The 16,916-nt window shown below is 35.0% G+C and overlaps 1 protein-coding gene across 3 annotated transcripts in view; it reads right to left on the bottom strand.

Moving 5' to 3' along the window:
• nav1a (neuron navigator 1a) overlaps positions 1 to 16,916 on the bottom strand; it is a 259,387-nt gene that overhangs the window by 151,308 nt on the left and 91,163 nt on the right. The gene's annotated exons all lie outside the window — the stretch shown is intronic.

The following is a 16,916-nucleotide window of genomic DNA, read 5'->3' as shown; positions in this document are numbered from 1 at the left end:
TATATATATACAGTTGAAGTCAGAATTATTAGCCCCCCTAAATTATTAGCTCCCCTGTTTATTTTTCCCCCAATTTCTGTTTAACGGAGAGAAGATTTTTTTCAAACACATTTCTACACATAATAGTTTAATAACTCATTTCTAATAACTGAAATTCTTTTAACTTTGCCATGATGACAGTAAATAATATTTGACTAGATATTTTTCAAGACACTTCTATACAGCTTAAAGTGACATTTAAAGGCTTAAATAGGTTAATTAGGCAGGTTAGGGTAATTAGGCAAGTTATTGTATAACGATGGTTTGTTCTGTAGACTATCAAAAAATATATATAGCTTAAAGAGTGTAATAATTTTGACCTTAAAATAGTGTTTAAAATATTAAAAACTGCTTTTATTCTAGGCCGAAATAAAACAAGTAAGACTTTCTCCAGAAGAAAACAAAAAATATTATTAGACATACTGTGAAAATTTCCTTGCTCTGTTAAACCTCATTTGGGAAATATTTAAAAAAGAAAAAAAATTCAAATGGGGGCTAATAATTTTGACTTCAACTGTATATATGAAAAGAATTTGCCATTGAAAAACATAATTTTTTTAATCATTTATTTAAATAACTGTTACAATTTTAACTGAGAGTTTGTATCAAAACCAGTCTTTATAAACACTGACAGATGGTTTATATATGCACCAAGAATCAACACTATAAACAGAGACCTTAATTCATGAAGAAATACAGTACGTAAATATTTTTAATATATGAAGTTGAATGTACATAAGCATATTACATGTACTAAAGTGTTTACATTAATGCTTCTTTTGTGGAAAAATCTATGGATGATAGTAGTTGTGTTGTAGAACACAAACAACACCAAAAACCTTTTTTTCTTAGTTTTAATAACTCATTTATAACAACTTATTTATTTTATCTTTTCCATGATGACAGTAAATAATATTTTACTAGATATTTTTCAAGACACTTCTATACAGCTTAAACTGACATTTAAAGTCTTAACTAGATAAATTAGGTCAACTAGATTTGGGTAATTAGGCAAGTTATTGTATAATAGTGGTTTGTTCTGTAGACTATCAAAAACATACATAGCTTAAACTTAAAAAAAATAAATAAAAACTGCTTTTATTGTGGATGAAATAAAACAAATAAGACTTTCTCCAGAATAATAAATATCATCAGACATACTGTGAAAATTTACTTTCTTTGTTAAACATCATTTGGCAAATATTTTAAAAAAGATATATGGGTTTTATTTTATGTTAACAGTTTTAAATTACTGAATAATGCTTATCTTGAGTATATTGTTAATGTATGAATTATTAAAGTGAAACATGTTTCGTGTATGGGATGTAATGGATTGTTTGTATTTTTATTTATCATTAAATCAAACTGAACAATCTACTTATTCTGTTAATGATCGGTTGACACCAGTTTTCTTTCAAGGAAATTGCTGAAATCAACAACCTTAATTTTTTAGGGGCCCTCTATGGTACAGGGCACCCCCACAGTGCATTCCCTGAATGGCCGTCTGCTACGCCACTGACAGTGGGCGTTTTTTACAGTATGCAGCAAGAATCACATGTCAATATCTTCCAAACAGAGACTTCAATTCATGAACCATTTTTCGTGGTTTATTATTAGACCCTAAAATTTACATCCATTGGGTCAAGTTATGCACAAAACAGCAGTTTGATTATTCTACTTGCGATGTAATTAGATCCTCCAAATATGCAGGGGGTTGATGGCCATCTAGCATTGACCTCTCAGTCACAGTGTGAGCGCAACGACTTTTTTTTCCAAATGTCACAGAGAAAGTGCTATACAAAAGGCTATGTTCGAAACATCTAGTGAGCTCACATAGACAGCCTTTTTGGTTCAAACCACTGATTTCAAGAGGTAATTAACATAATTATGTTGACTTATACCATATATAAATTTACCCTGAGTCTAAAAGATTATTGTGTGAAAAATTATCTGTGAATGCATACTAAATATGAATATATTTAGAGTTAATGGTGAAATGCCATTTGGTCAAAAGCTATTTAAATTGGTGGGTAAAAATAAAGTGATTCATTATTAGTATTATTATTTTTTTTAAGTTAATAAAAGTAAATAAAATGTTGGCGTCTACTGATTTGTCTATGCACATCTCCTCAACAACATGTGTTCTCTGATGATGTTTGCTAGTGTAAACGCAGGATCAACCTGTCAATATACAGAATTCACCAAGAGTAAAACACAGCCACCCAATCAATTTCTCATTAAAAGAGACAATCAGGCTGGAAAATTACAAGCTAAATCCAGCTAAAACCAGCTTGACCAGCCGGGTTTAAAGTGAACATAGCTGGTTTTGGCTGGGCTCCCAGCCTGGCTAGGCTGGTCAAGCTGGTTTTAGCTGGTCATTTTCCAGCCTGACCAGCTAAGACCAGGCAGGAAACCAGCCTGGAAATGGCCAAAACCCCGCTAAAACCAGGCTGGTCGACCAGCTAAAACCAACCAACCAGCCTAGGCTGGTTTAAGCTGTTTTTTTTTTCAGTAGGGTGAGCCTTTCAGAAGGAGGCTCACTGAGAAATGTGTGACCTTATATGAGGTTGTTTATATTGGGTACCTGTTAGATATGTTCTCTGCCAATGTTTACTAGCGTAAATGTAGGATCAACCTGTCAATATACAAAATTCACCAAGTGTAAAGCACAACCATCCAATCAGTTTCTCATAAAAAAAACCCCACTCTACATTATTTCTTGTTTGTGAAGCAGTAAACTTCACAATATGGAAGAAAAGACAATCACAACTTTAGTTTCATGGTGTCTTTAAGCATTATTGTTAGTTTAGCAACATGCTAACCCAAACTGAATGCCAAGTTCGCAAGTGTTTCACTGATTCACATACTACAAGATGGACACTATGACCCTTTCAGAAGGTGGCTCACTGAAAGATTTGTGACCTTATATGAAGATGTTTATATTGGGTTCTTTTTACATCTGTTCTCTGATAATGTTTTCTAGAGTAAATGCTTATTCATCATGAGTAAAGCACAACCACCCAATCAATTTCTCATAAAAAAGCCTTGTCGTACATATTTTTTCTTGTTCATGAAGCAGTAAACATCACGATATTGAAGAAAAGACTCTCACAACTTCAGTTTCACAATGTCTTTAAGGATTATTGTTAGCTTAGCAACATGTTAACCCAAATGCCAAATTCACAAATGTTTTACCTATTTGCGTATTACAAGATGGACACCATTTCTGACCCTACTGAAAAAAAAACGGCCTAAACCAGCCTTAGCTGGTCAACCAGGCTGGTTTTAGAGGGGTTTTGGCCACTTCCAGCCTGATCTTAACTGGTCAGGCTGGGAGATGACCAGCGTAAACCAGCTATGTCCAGCTTAAACCAGGCTGGTTTTAACTGGTTTTAGCTGGTCATTTTTCAGCCTGACCAGCTAAGACCAGGCTGGAAATGACTGGAAACCAGCCTGAAAGTGGCCAAAACCCCTCTAAAACCAGGCTGGTCAACCAGCTAAAACCAGCCAACCAGCTTAGGCTGGTTTAAGCTGTTTTTTCAGTAGTGGACCCTTTTAAAGGTGGCTTACTGAAATATTTGTGACATTAAATGAGTTGTTTTTATTGGGTTCCAGTTAAAAATGTTTTATGTTAATATTTACTAGCGTAAATGTGGGATCAACCTGTCAATATACAAAATTCATCAAGAGTAAACTACAACCACCAAATCTGTTTCTCAAAAATAAGCCCCGCCTTTCATTTTTTCTTGTCGTTGAAGCAGTAAACATAATATCTAAGAAAAGACGATCACAGCTTCAGTTTCATGGTGTCTTTAAAGATTGTTGTTAGCTTAGCAGGGGTGACGCAGTGGCTTAGTAGGTAGTGCTGTCACCTCACAGCAAGAAGGTTCGAGCCTCGGCTGGGTCATTTGGCGTTTCTGTGTGGAGTTTGCATGTTCTCCCTGCGTTCACGTGGGTTTCCTCCGGGTGCTCCGGCTTCCCCTACAGTCCAAAGACATGCGGTACAGGTGAATAAGGTAGGCTAAATTGTCTGTAGCGTAGGTGTGTGAATAAGTGTGTATGTGTTTCCCAGTGATGGGTTTGAGCTGGAAGGGCATCCGCTGCATAAAACAAATGCTGGATACGTTGGCCGTTCATTCCGCTGTGGCGACCCCAGATTAATAAAGGGACTAAGCTGAAAATGAATGAATGAATGTTAGCTTAGCAATGTGCTAGCATCATACTAAATGCGAAATTTGCAAGCGTTTCACTGATTCACATACTATGGACGCTATTATGAGCCTTTTAGAAAGCGGCTCACTAAGAGATTTGTGACCTTATATAAGGTTGTATATGTTGAGTTCTTGTAAAATATGTTCTCTGTTAATGTGTACTAGAGTAGATGCAAGATCAACCTCTCAATACACAAAATTCATTTAGAGTAAACCACAACCACCAAATCAGTTTCTCATAAAAAAGCCTGGCCTGTTTTTGTTTTTATCACAATATGAAGCAGTAAACATCATAATATGAAAAAAAGCCTATGACAAGTTCATTTTAACAGTCTTTAAGAATTATTGTTAGCTTAGCAACAAGCTAACAGCAAACTAAATGCCAAGTTTGCAATTGTTTTACTGATTTGTATATTACAAAATGGACACTATGACCCTTTCAGTAGGAGGCTTACTGAGAGATTTGTGGCCTTATATGAGGTTGTTTATATTAGGTTCCTGTTACAAGGTGCTCAATGGCCTCACAGTAGCCTGGAACGACAGCGTCCCCCTTACTCTGGACAGGGGTCATAACTCTAGCACCCGTAAAGCTCGACACTGCCTCCAGTATGTGTCCATAACAAAGAACTGCTCACATAAACGACCCTCTCAAATAAAGACCAGCGAGTTCAAGCTAAACTAACCCCAGGATCCTGACGTTTGGGGGATATAAAGATGACAAATTCTTGAATTCCTTGTGTTCGCCTCATTTCCATTTCATGTGTAGGGTATGCTTCACAAATCATGGTCTGTTCAGACGGATAATAACAAAATGCAGAGTGAATTAGTGCCCGCTAACTTTTTATTAGCATTTTGTCCATATGTATTTTATAATTTCGTTTTTCCTGCAGGGTTTTTAAATACGCCTTTGTAAAAGCACTGTTGACCAGGAATAAAACCAACCAGTTATGAGAAGATTTATGACATTATAAGTTTCTGTACCGCACCACTCAGCACAGTGTTTTGTAGTTTAAATAGCTTAACAATGATCAAATATCTTAAATTGATCTATGATGTGTGATGAATGAAGCAATGTTCACCTGCTCTGCAGTGGAGGGATTACAGCTGCTGGATTTACAACATGTTAATTCATCAATGTACCCTGATACAAGAACTTAAGAATCTGATTAACTAGTAGAAGAATAAACACTTTAATAGCGTAAACAGTGTTTATTTTACGTCAATACATATCATCCGGTTATGTTTAAAAATAATTAACAGGATGTATTTTAGTTTATTTTACGGTAACACTTTATTTTGATGGTCCATTTGAGTATTAGTAGACTGTCTGCTTAATATCTGTTGATACTGCTCCTTCAACAGACATTTAACTGGCTATAAAAAACCTTGCAAGTACATGTCAACTTTTATTTAAATGTCTAAACCCTAAAATAAACATTATTTGATTAGAAAAATTGATAAATTGTGTGTGCCTTTCTCTGATTCAGCATGAGCCATTGGGGCAAAGCAGATTTGAATTTAACAGCTGATGATGTGACCAACTTAATGTTCTTATCACACCAGTGTGATTGAATGCATTAAAGGTTTAAGATAGAAATGATGAATAAATGCAAATCTATTCATTTTACAGTGCTGATTTAAATATGCAAATATTAAAGAAAAAATGTTTGCATGTTGCCAAATATTCATATATTTTAGGACTATTGATATAGAAAAATATGGGTAAAAAACTATTTTTAAAAAAACTAAATATTTTGCTGGAGATTTAGACCTGTGAAAAATACATATTTGCACTAATATTCAGTAAAAGCATGGTGACAAGTCCATGTCCTAATGAGTGATTTATTAAATCAATTGTTATAATTATTCATTCAGAAACAGATTCATCCAGAATGAAACATCACAGTTTTTGTCTAAGATGCAAAAATGTTCTACTTTGTTTGGAACTATTTTCATTGGCATGACAAAAAAGAGACCTAAAGAGCCCAATTTGCTTGTGATTCTGAATTTAGTTTTCTCCACATATTCAATACCTTTAAATTATGCTGCTTCTGTATTCAACAGAAGTATTAAATCATCAGTTAACAACTTAAGAGCTCACAGTAGAGCCCTGTCTTTATTGATAGAAGTTACTGTTAAAAATTTGTTTCACTATGGAGGAAAAGAGTTTTTCTTCTAAAAGCTGACTCCGTTTCTGCATCGACGCGGGCTGCCCATGATTTGTGTGAAGTGTGTTGGGGGACGTGTTTCAGATATTCAGCAGGGGGTCCCTCATATATGGCCGTGCCCACTGAAGCGGGCCAGGGGATTCTGGCGCCACCTTGTGCAGCACTTGCCTGTTGCTATAGCAACACAGACCTTCAATGCCACTGTCAGAGCCGTGTGCTGGTTTGGAACTAGACAAAGACAGCTCGTGTGGGAGTGTGTGTTTGTATTTAGGTCAGTGGTTGTAAGTGGAAGCAGCCATTGTTGTGACAAACATATCAAGGTTCCTTGTTTCAATTACCTGTATTTTTGAGTAAAATGTGTAACTGTACACCGTTTAATCAATGGATTAAAACAGCACCTGGGTAATAGGTAATTTCAGTTACTTCCTCCTGAAAAAGATGTAAATTGAGGTTAGCCATAAAGTAATATGAGGTTTATCAAAAGGGATATTTCAGTGCTCTTTCAGAAATGAATAATAGATGATAATGCATATTATAATAAGGTTTTATTAATATGTAAAGGATATCCATTCCTATATATAAAGGATATTTTAAAGATTATTATGGTAGTGTCCAAAAAAGTACCTAGATACATATTTCATTAAAATGACCAGGCTTAACTTGTAAACAATAGAATACGTGAGGACATCCATACTTTAACTTTGATGATAGGCATGTACGTATATACAAAAAATAAATAAATAAATAAATACATAAATAAATATATATGTATTATATTATTTGACAAAAATACTTTTATATTTAGAAATAAATAAACGGTAAAACAAGCAAGAAATGTTGGAAATCAGTAACCACTGACTTGTATTTTTTTTTCTACTATGGATTTTTTTTAAACATCTTATGTTGTGTTCAACAGAAATTCAAACAGATTTGGAACAAGTGAGGAATAAAAGTAAATGGTGAGTGATTTAAAAAAAAAATTTGGGGGGGCTATCCCTTAAAGGCACAATATGTAAATTCACCACTAGAGGGTTTGTATTGACAACAAACAAAGGCATATTTTGATGAGTCCATGTATGAGTGTGGAATCATGGGAGTTTGGTCTTCTATTAAACATTTATTCAACACTTACAGAACACTAAAGCCATTTAGTATGAGAGACGAGTGTGATGCAACAAGAAAACAGCAGAGCTTTTATTATGCCAGAATCCACTGCTTCTGGTTCTTCCGCTTGGGATCACATACTGTAGGCCGCATTTACATTGCATGGTTCATGTGACTCAATTTCGATTTTTTTCTGTCATGTGGCACAGATCGAATTCGGCTCATGTACATGTAAGCAGGAAAAAATCACATGGATTCCGATTTAATCAAATCAGATTCAGGCCTTGTTCATATGTGGAAATTTATTCGATATGAATCAAATCCGTGCCCTCATGTCTGCAGTGTAAGCAGGTAGATCAGATTTTCACCTGTCAATGCGAGTCACGCATCATTAAACACCATTGCGAATGACGTCAAGTCTGATGCTTTCATTTCAGAGCTGACTTCAGAAGAGTCGCAAACCTTAAATCTCATACACAAGGACTAAAAAAGCTTTTTATTGTCATGTAGCACAAGTATTTAAGCATGTTAACGAGGGAGAGAAAGAGAGAGAGCGTGTAACATCTGCCACGTAACCAATACAAACTAATATAAAACTGTGGCATATACTGCATCATGTGCATAAATCACGCCATGGACATTACATTAAGACAGCTACTGGTTTAAATGGCCTAGATTAAAAGAAGATGGCCAAATGAGAACTTTTCTGTCATAAACTATAGTAAAACAACATGTCAAAAAGAATTTTAAAAAGTGAAACTCTGCAAACACATTAAATATATGTATTTAATATGTTCGCAGAGTTGCAGGAATGGAGAAAAAAATGCTCTTTAATTATCAGCTATCAGTCAGCGCCCGCTCTTTTTTTTTCCTGGTCATAGCAGCTTTGACGTGTGCTGGGTAACTGCAGACAATCGGATGCGAGTCACTTTTAAAAGATAATGTAAGCAGGTCAGCAAAAAAATTGGATACAGTCACAAAATCGGAATTGACCATCAAGATCTGCAGTGTAAATGCAGCCTTAGAGAAGCTGCAGATTTAACGAAAAAAAAATATTATCCTAAATACATTCATTTTCTTGTCAGCTTAGTCCCTTTATTAATCTGGGGTCGCCACAGTGGAATGAACCGTCAACTTATCCAGCATTTGTTTTACACAGCGGATGCCTTTCCAGCCACAATCCATCTGTGGGAAACATCCATACACACTCACTCACACTCATACACTACGGACAATTTAGCCTACCCAATTCACCTGTACTGCATGTGTTTGGACTGTGGGGAAAACCGGAGCAAACCCACGTGAATGTGGGGAGAACATGCAAACTCTACACAGAAACGCCAACTGACCCAGCCGAGGCTCGAACCAGCCATCTTTTTGCTGTGAGGCGACAACACTACCTACTGTGTCAGCCCTGTGTACGAAAAAGTTACGAATTGCCATGAGATTGTGTTGGGTGTGTGACATCATTAGCATGAACACACAGCACTCAGTCTCTCTAGTTAAAATTGCTTATTTCTCTGGATTTGAATATTCTTCCAAACATTTAGGATAGCGTAAGTACATAAGTCAGCAAATTATATAACAATGTTCTAGGGGTTTTTGGATATTTATATCTGACATAATGTGTCTTTAACAACCACGTACCACCCCTGTCAGCTCTGAGCAGGGTTTAATCCTCACTGCAGTGAAATGCTGAGCAGACAGAAGACGACCAAAGAGAGATTATACGAGACAGAGGTATTCAGACACATTCCGTTTCCATGGCAACACAAACACACACCTGGGAGGATATGAAATCAGATGGGCTCCTACACACTTAAACAAATGTGACACAATTTAAGCTCTACATCTGCTACATAGCTTTTTTGAACATGTATATATTTATGTCTATAACTGAATTTACAGAATTCAGAATAAACCACTAGAACGTATAAACAAGCTTTTTATTTTAACCTTTTATAAAATAATATTGTATAAATCAACATTAAACTCTATTCCCTATTATACTACTTAAAATATCCTACAATATGAATGAATCAATAAATAAATGAATGAATGAATGAATGAATGAATGAATGAATGAATGAATGAATCGATGTAAAGATAAACAAATTTTGCAGCATCTCTCTCTCTGTCAAAATTTTCAATCTTCTCTGCTCTGATTGGTCAAATGTTGTATGTTGGATGGCTATTTTTCAACACAGGCTCGTTCTGAAAACGTAGCCCTATATACCTGTACATTTCTGGAGATTGCAAATTATGTAGCCAAAGCTATGTATGGCTGTATTTCGTCTTTAAAACTGAACGATAAGGGGCGGTATGACGCTGTTCCTTTTCGCGCACATCAGCTGACCGCTTACCTCCATGTGGAGGGCTTTTCCTCTGTTACCAGTTTGTCCAGTGGCTCGCCGCATACGACGGGGAATTTGAGAGGAGTTGACCATGACGATGGGGTTCAAGGCTGGCAAAGAACAGTTCCAGAAAGCGGGTAAGACAAAAACAAAAGGTAAAAAAAATCTAATAAACAAGTAAATAACAGGGTGAGAATGTGGTAAAATGTGTTAAAAATCAGGTTGTCGCAAGGGCTTTTCTTTTTCTGCATTGCTTTTGAAAACACTGTCTGTTGGGTAGGGTTGTTTGTGGACGCAGGCCAATCAGTGCTTTTGAAAACACTATCGGTGGGAAGGAGCAGGGTGGGTCAGTCGACCAGTAAGTCAGTCAGTCAGTCAGTCAGTCAGTCAGTCAGTCAACAGCGGCTTTGTTTGTGAGGTGGGCAGGTGAAAATGGCACTCACGAGAGAAATTAGAGATCTCAAAAACCGTGAATTAGTGAATTAATGTAATTATCGGTGTTATTAATGTAATTATACAGAGTTATTTATGTAATTATGTATGAAATATTGAAATATTCCATAAAATGTTCCACTTTTAACATACCTTTAAAACTGGAAAAAAAAAACTTTTAAAGAATGATTGAAAAAAAGCTTAAATAATTGCTGTTGTCATAAACCACTGTAAATGTAACTATAAACTATAATATAGTTTAACAAATATTTTAAAGATATGTAGGTTAAACTCAAAAACAATTTTCTTGAGAAAATACAAAAATGTTATCCATCTAATTTTTTAATTTCTTTTCTACAAATAACACATTTGGTCATGGTTTAAAAACAAAAACAAGATTAGTGTCATGTTAGGACACCTGCACAACAAAGTTGAGGATCAAATAGCAGTTTATTAACTGAATCATCTTGCAATTAAAGGTTGAAACAGGAACAAACAAGTGCACAGATAATCCCAAGCATAAAGGTGGCAAACAAAATAACAAAGTAAAGGAGTCAAACACGACAAGGTAAGGAAAACCGCGTCGTAATGCTCACTAAACAATTTAAGACGCATAAACGGTGTGTCTGTGTGTGCTGAGTTTTATAGTCCTTGAAATCAGTCCATAACGATGTTCTGACTGTGTGTGTAACCAGTTAAAATTAGGAACCCGGGTGTGCATGCTGGGAGTTGTAGTTCGTTAAAGTAAATATGTAGTTTTCCAGCGATCCACAGCCGCTAGATCACTGGTGATCATCACAATTCGCATAGCAACATTGTTAGAGTAGTAAAATAAACATTTTATAGTTTACAGTGCATGCATTATATGCAGCCTACAAACAATAGGCTATTATTTGACTTTATTAACCTCACATTAATCTTCATATGTTTACTATCTTCACTAAAAACTATTTGACAGAATTTTTGTTTCCCTATTTTTACAGGAATAATCTGTAAATATAACATAGAATTACGCGTTACTCTCCAAAATTCAATAAATTTCCTTTAAAAAGCATGTAATATATCCTTTAAATATTTGTAATATGTAATCACGTAATACCAAATTACAAGCAATATATATATATATATATATGAATGTATTTATTTATTTACAGGAGGGCTAATAATATAGACTTCAACCATATATGTAATTTTGTGTCAATCAAGTGTTTAAATGATGGCAGGATGTTGTTGTGAAAGTGTTCATCTTCTGTGTGTGTTCTAATGAACTGATAACATTCATGACCCGTCTGCACACTCAGTCACCTTGGCAACTTAAGTCAGATCTCAGCACGTCTCTCAGAGGGACAGCGCGCGCAAACAAACACTAATCAGCTGGTCATCCAAAACTAGTCAAGCAGGAAAAGGTCAAACCAGACAAGGAATAAAATAAGATTGTCTGTCTAACATCTGGCACTGACAAAAACTGAAAAAAACCAATGCATAAAAAATGACAATAAAATCAACCTTTGGGCAGCACGGTGGCTCAGTGAATAGCACGCTCGCCTCACAGCAAGATGGTCACTGATTCGAGTCTCAGCTGGGTCAGTTGGCATTTCTGTGTGGAGTTTGCATGTTCTTCCCGTGTTGGCGTGGGTTTCCTCCAAGTGCACTGGTTTTCCCCACAGTCCAAAGACATGCGCTATGGGTGAATTGAATAAAACTAAATTGACTGTAGTCTATGTGTCTGAATGTGAGAGTGTATGAGTGTTTCCCAGTACTGGGTTGCAGCTGGAAGGGCATCCACTATGCTGGGTAAGTTGGTGGTTCATTCCACTGTGGAAAATGAATGAATAAATGAAAATCAACCTTATGATATATCAAATAAATCTCAGTTCTGCTTTGGCAAGGACAGACCCTGACAGAACAGGACATTTTCTTCTCAGTTTTGATTTTAACTACATTTTCTAACCAATGAGGACTTATTGTGCTACTGTAAAAGCTTTGGTCCTGAACATCCACAAGCCTTTTAAGGGGCTGTTTTTTTGGTTATTAGCTTAGAAGAGATCCTTAAAAACATAATGATTTCACTCTTCAATTCTTAATCACACAGACTCTGAATGATCTGGGTATGCTGTCTAACAGTTATGATGTCAATTGAGGATGTTCTTAAAGGAACAGTTCACACAAAAAATTAATATCACCATCATTTACTCACCATCAAGTCAGAGTGGTTTTAATGTTTATGCTGGCTCTTCCATGCTGGATAATGGATTTAGGTAGTGGCTCTTTTTTAAGTTTCCAAAAGCACATAAATCCTTCTTACAACTAGCCCATATGCCAATAGGGGGTTGACACATCTTATGAAACGCAAGATGCATGCATTCATAAAAAAAACTCCAGTGTGAGTAGATGAATGAGGATAACTAGCCAACAGAGGATTTCAACTAGCCAACAAGTTATGTTGTTCAACATTGTCTTCTGTGGTAAACATACTGGCAACGGATTCCCATGTGACCTGTCTATTTCTAAAACTTCTGCTACAAATATGTCTTACATTATGCTTCATACATTGGGCTCTATTTTAACGATCTAGGTGCAAAGTCTGAAGTGCATGGCGCAAAAGCATTAGAGGCGTATCCGAAACCACTTTTGCTATTTTAAGGACGGAAAAATATGCTGTGCGCCGTTGCGCATGGTCTAACAGGGTTGTGCTTATTCTCTCAATGAGTTATGGGTGTGTTTTAAGAATAAACCAATTAGAGTTTCATCTCTTATTCCCTTTAAGAGTCAGTTGTATCATGCCATGGCACATTTGCTATTTACATGGTGGACTTTGTAAGTGAAAAAACTGAACGCTTCACTAGTGAGAAAACAGTTAAACAGCATCTGCAGCTTGAGAATGAGAAAATGATCCTCCTCCAATCGGCCTTTACTTTCACGTTCACTTTCTCTCTTTCATAGATAGGGAAATGTGTTGTACGCACAGACATCGATTAGCCTACATAATTAATTTCATTTGTTAAGCACAAAGATTTGTTTCAAAACGATTTCTAAATTTAATTCTAATTTCCAGCAACGAATAAATGAACAATAATAATGAAGTGTTGTCAAAAAACTGAGTTATATATAATACACATGCTATCAAATCTAATCATAATCAAATCTAAGCTTGTTTTTAATAAAACAAATATAAATATGCATATAATAAATAATACTAATAATAATAACATTATACAATAGCAAATTGTCATGAATAAACTAAAAAAGCTCCCCAAGATGACGAAGGCATGGAGGCAGTGGTTTTTATATTTATGCAGAAAGTAATTTTTTTTTTACATTTTAATCCTTAAATTTTTTTCATTTGTAAAGAAATTTACGTATTGCTGTACATCCTGTGTTATTTAAGCAATGTGTAAGTGAGGCGCACAACTAACATGCTCTGTGCTGGACTTAAGACCTGCTTTCAGCTGGTCTATTGCGCAGTCTATTTTAGTTCCTCAAAATAGCCACGCATCAACAATGCTCCTTAACACACCTCTTTTCTAGACCGAAACACCCATGAGTCCACAAAGTAGCGCAAATGGATTTGTTATTTAAACAACCTGGTGGAAAATGGAAAAATTAGGGTTGCGTTGGTCTGAAAATAGCAACAAGTCGTGGAAACACGTCTTGTGCCTTATTGTGCCGGGTGTATGACATGGGCCCATTGAATAAGATGTAAGTTAAGATTCTGTCCAGAACGTGCATTCAGCAGTCACCAGAAGACAGTGATTTGATTTTAAAATGTAACCAATTAGAAATATTTGTTACAAAAACACATTCATCCACTTCACGAGACATGCATTACCCCCCTCAGCTAGATTTGTAATGGATTTGTGGGCTTTTGGAAGCTTCACAAAAATGGCCACTACCCAACAACATTATAGAGTATATGGAAGAGCTACTCTGACAGACTGTGTTCATCTGACAGAACAAAGTCAAGACCTGTCTGGAACTACTAGCCATGCGTTTATTTGAATGTAACTGCACACCATAATATGCTTATCAGCCAATCAGATTCAACCATCCAAATCAAATATTGTTTGTAAACTTAGAAATAAAGGTCCATATTTGTACTGGTACTCAATAATGATACACTACATCAGAGATGGGAAGTAACAAAGTACAAATACTTTGTTACTGTACTTAAGTAGATATCTTAAGTAGATATGTTTCTGGTACCAGTACTTTACTCCACTATTTATTTTTCTGACAACTTTTAACTTTGACAGAAATATCTGTACTTTCTACTCCTTACATTTTTATACCAGGCTCGTTACTTTTTCATCTGTTTGGTGGCACAATCTATATTATTATTTTTTTGTCATTGCGCAAATTAAAGACCTTTTAATTCAGTAAATTTTTTTTTTTCATTGCGCAGGCTAGTTTATTAAGCTTACCACAAGAAAGGCAAGGATGACTAAAATGGATGAGACAGAGGGAGTTGGCGATGTAAACATGACCGAAAGCTGCCCTGCTTACATTGAGTAATAAGCTGCGTTTGAGTCAACTAAATCACAGGTAAATTAGATACATTCCCGTTCAAAAAATCTTTCATTCTAATACCACAAAAACTTTTTTTTAACATTCATATCCCTTTTTTGAACAGTTAGTACTAAAACTATGAAATGCTTTATAAATTATGTTAACATCAAATAAAATATTTTAACCTCAAAATTATTCACACTGGGTGATTTATGAACAAAATTATAATGAAAAGCTTCAGGAATTTATCACGTGAAAACAAAAGTTCATGCATGTGTGTTTTTGGCTTTTTTTGTATAGAATAAATGTACTAACAGCATTGATGACTGTATCTATGAAAGAAAATATCCACAATACTAAAACATGGGATATTTTGATTTTGGTTTCTAAGATAATGAAGCAGCTTTAGCCAAATGACCAAAATAGTAAAATATATTAAGTATGTTTTAGACAAACTTAAGTGTTAACTGAAGATTTATTAATAAAGATACAGGCCTCTCTTTTATTTAGAGTGTATGAATGGACATTAAAGGCAGTTGTTTTTGATCTAATACACTGATTATTTTGCCAGTGTTGTTTTGTGTGATGTTGCTTGGCTACTTTCCTGCTGAAAATTAGCAACAATGTTTACATCAAAATCAAAATGATGTGAGATCTAGTTGCCAGCGTGAAACTAAAACAGGAAGTAGTAATGGATAGTTTTTTACTTAAGTACATTGCTGAGGCCGTACTTCTTTACTTTTACTTGAGTACAAAAGTGTAGTCAGTACATTTACCAGAGTCGTTTTAAACATGAGTATCTGTACTTCTACTTGAGTAAAGGATGTGCGTAATTTTGCCATCTACACGAAAGGTAAAATAACAAAAAGCAGCACATTTTAAACACTTAGATTTCTAACATTTCACATCTAACTGACTTAATTAACTTTAAATAATTCTTTTAAAAACAGTGCTGTTTAATGGAGAGATTTTTTTCCAACACATTTCTAAACATAATTGTTTTAGTAACTGGTTTCTAATAACCAATTTATTTTGTCTTAGCTATGGTTACAGTACATAATATTTTACTAGATGTTTTGCATGGCTCTAGTATTCGGCTTGATGTGCAATTTAAAAACTTAATTTGGTATTTTCGGTATTCGGTAACTTTTCAAAAGGTCCATATTTGTACCTAATGTGTGCATAATGGTACTTTAAAGGTACATTTTTGGTACATTCGGGTAAAAATATGTACCTTTGATGTAGCATTATCGACCCTTTAGATACAAATATGTACTTGATTTTCCTGGTAACAGCTCATGTACCTATTTCTAAGAGTGCACAATTTTAGCAAACATATAAAACATGAACCACTTCCGATGTAGACTGTAAACTCAGATTACATTTACACACATTGACTGAAAATGACCATAACCCAAAATATCATACAGTGAAAAAAGGGATTCAAATATAATTCCTTGGATTTACTCTTTTTTTTTTAAAGTTAAGTGGTTGTAATCAATTTATTTGAGCTGAATTTACACAAATAAATTACAATAAGTTGAACATTACTAAAATTTAATTTGTTTGTTTAAATTCAACACACAATTTTGCAGACATATTTTTTTCAGTGTACTTGGGATGTTAAGAAATATCATCAACATGAAGATTTACCAGCAAATCAGCCCGGAACCACAGAGAAAATTCCCCAAATCCTTCAAATAACATACACTGTAAAAATAGATAATTTTAAGTTGCCTTAAAACTATGAATTAAATTAACTTATTTGCAGTATTATGAAAAATCAGTTAAGCAAAATAGATTAACTAACTTTAAGTAACTAATCACTCTTTACAAACTACATATTTTTTTCAAGCTACATTTAATCTAAAGAAACCAAATCCACTATAAACATGATTTTTATATTCATCCAAGCAAAAAATAATAAATGTTATCTACTGAAGTTAGATATTTATTCTATGTGAAGTGGTGTCAAACTCAAGGTGAAGTACTTTCAGACGTGAGCTGCTGGATGCTGAACTTCCTCACAACTCAATGTTGACAATGTTGCCCATCAAACTAAACCAACAGTTCAGGTTAAGAGAGGGCAACATGAAAGCTCA

Source organism: Danio aesculapii, chromosome 23, assembly GCF_903798145.1.
Source record: "Danio aesculapii chromosome 23, fDanAes4.1, whole genome shotgun sequence".
Classification (NCBI taxonomy): domain Eukaryota; kingdom Metazoa; phylum Chordata; class Actinopteri; order Cypriniformes; family Danionidae; genus Danio; species Danio aesculapii.
Note: the sequence above shows the minus strand (reverse complement) of the source record. Positions and strands in the feature narration are given on the sequence as shown.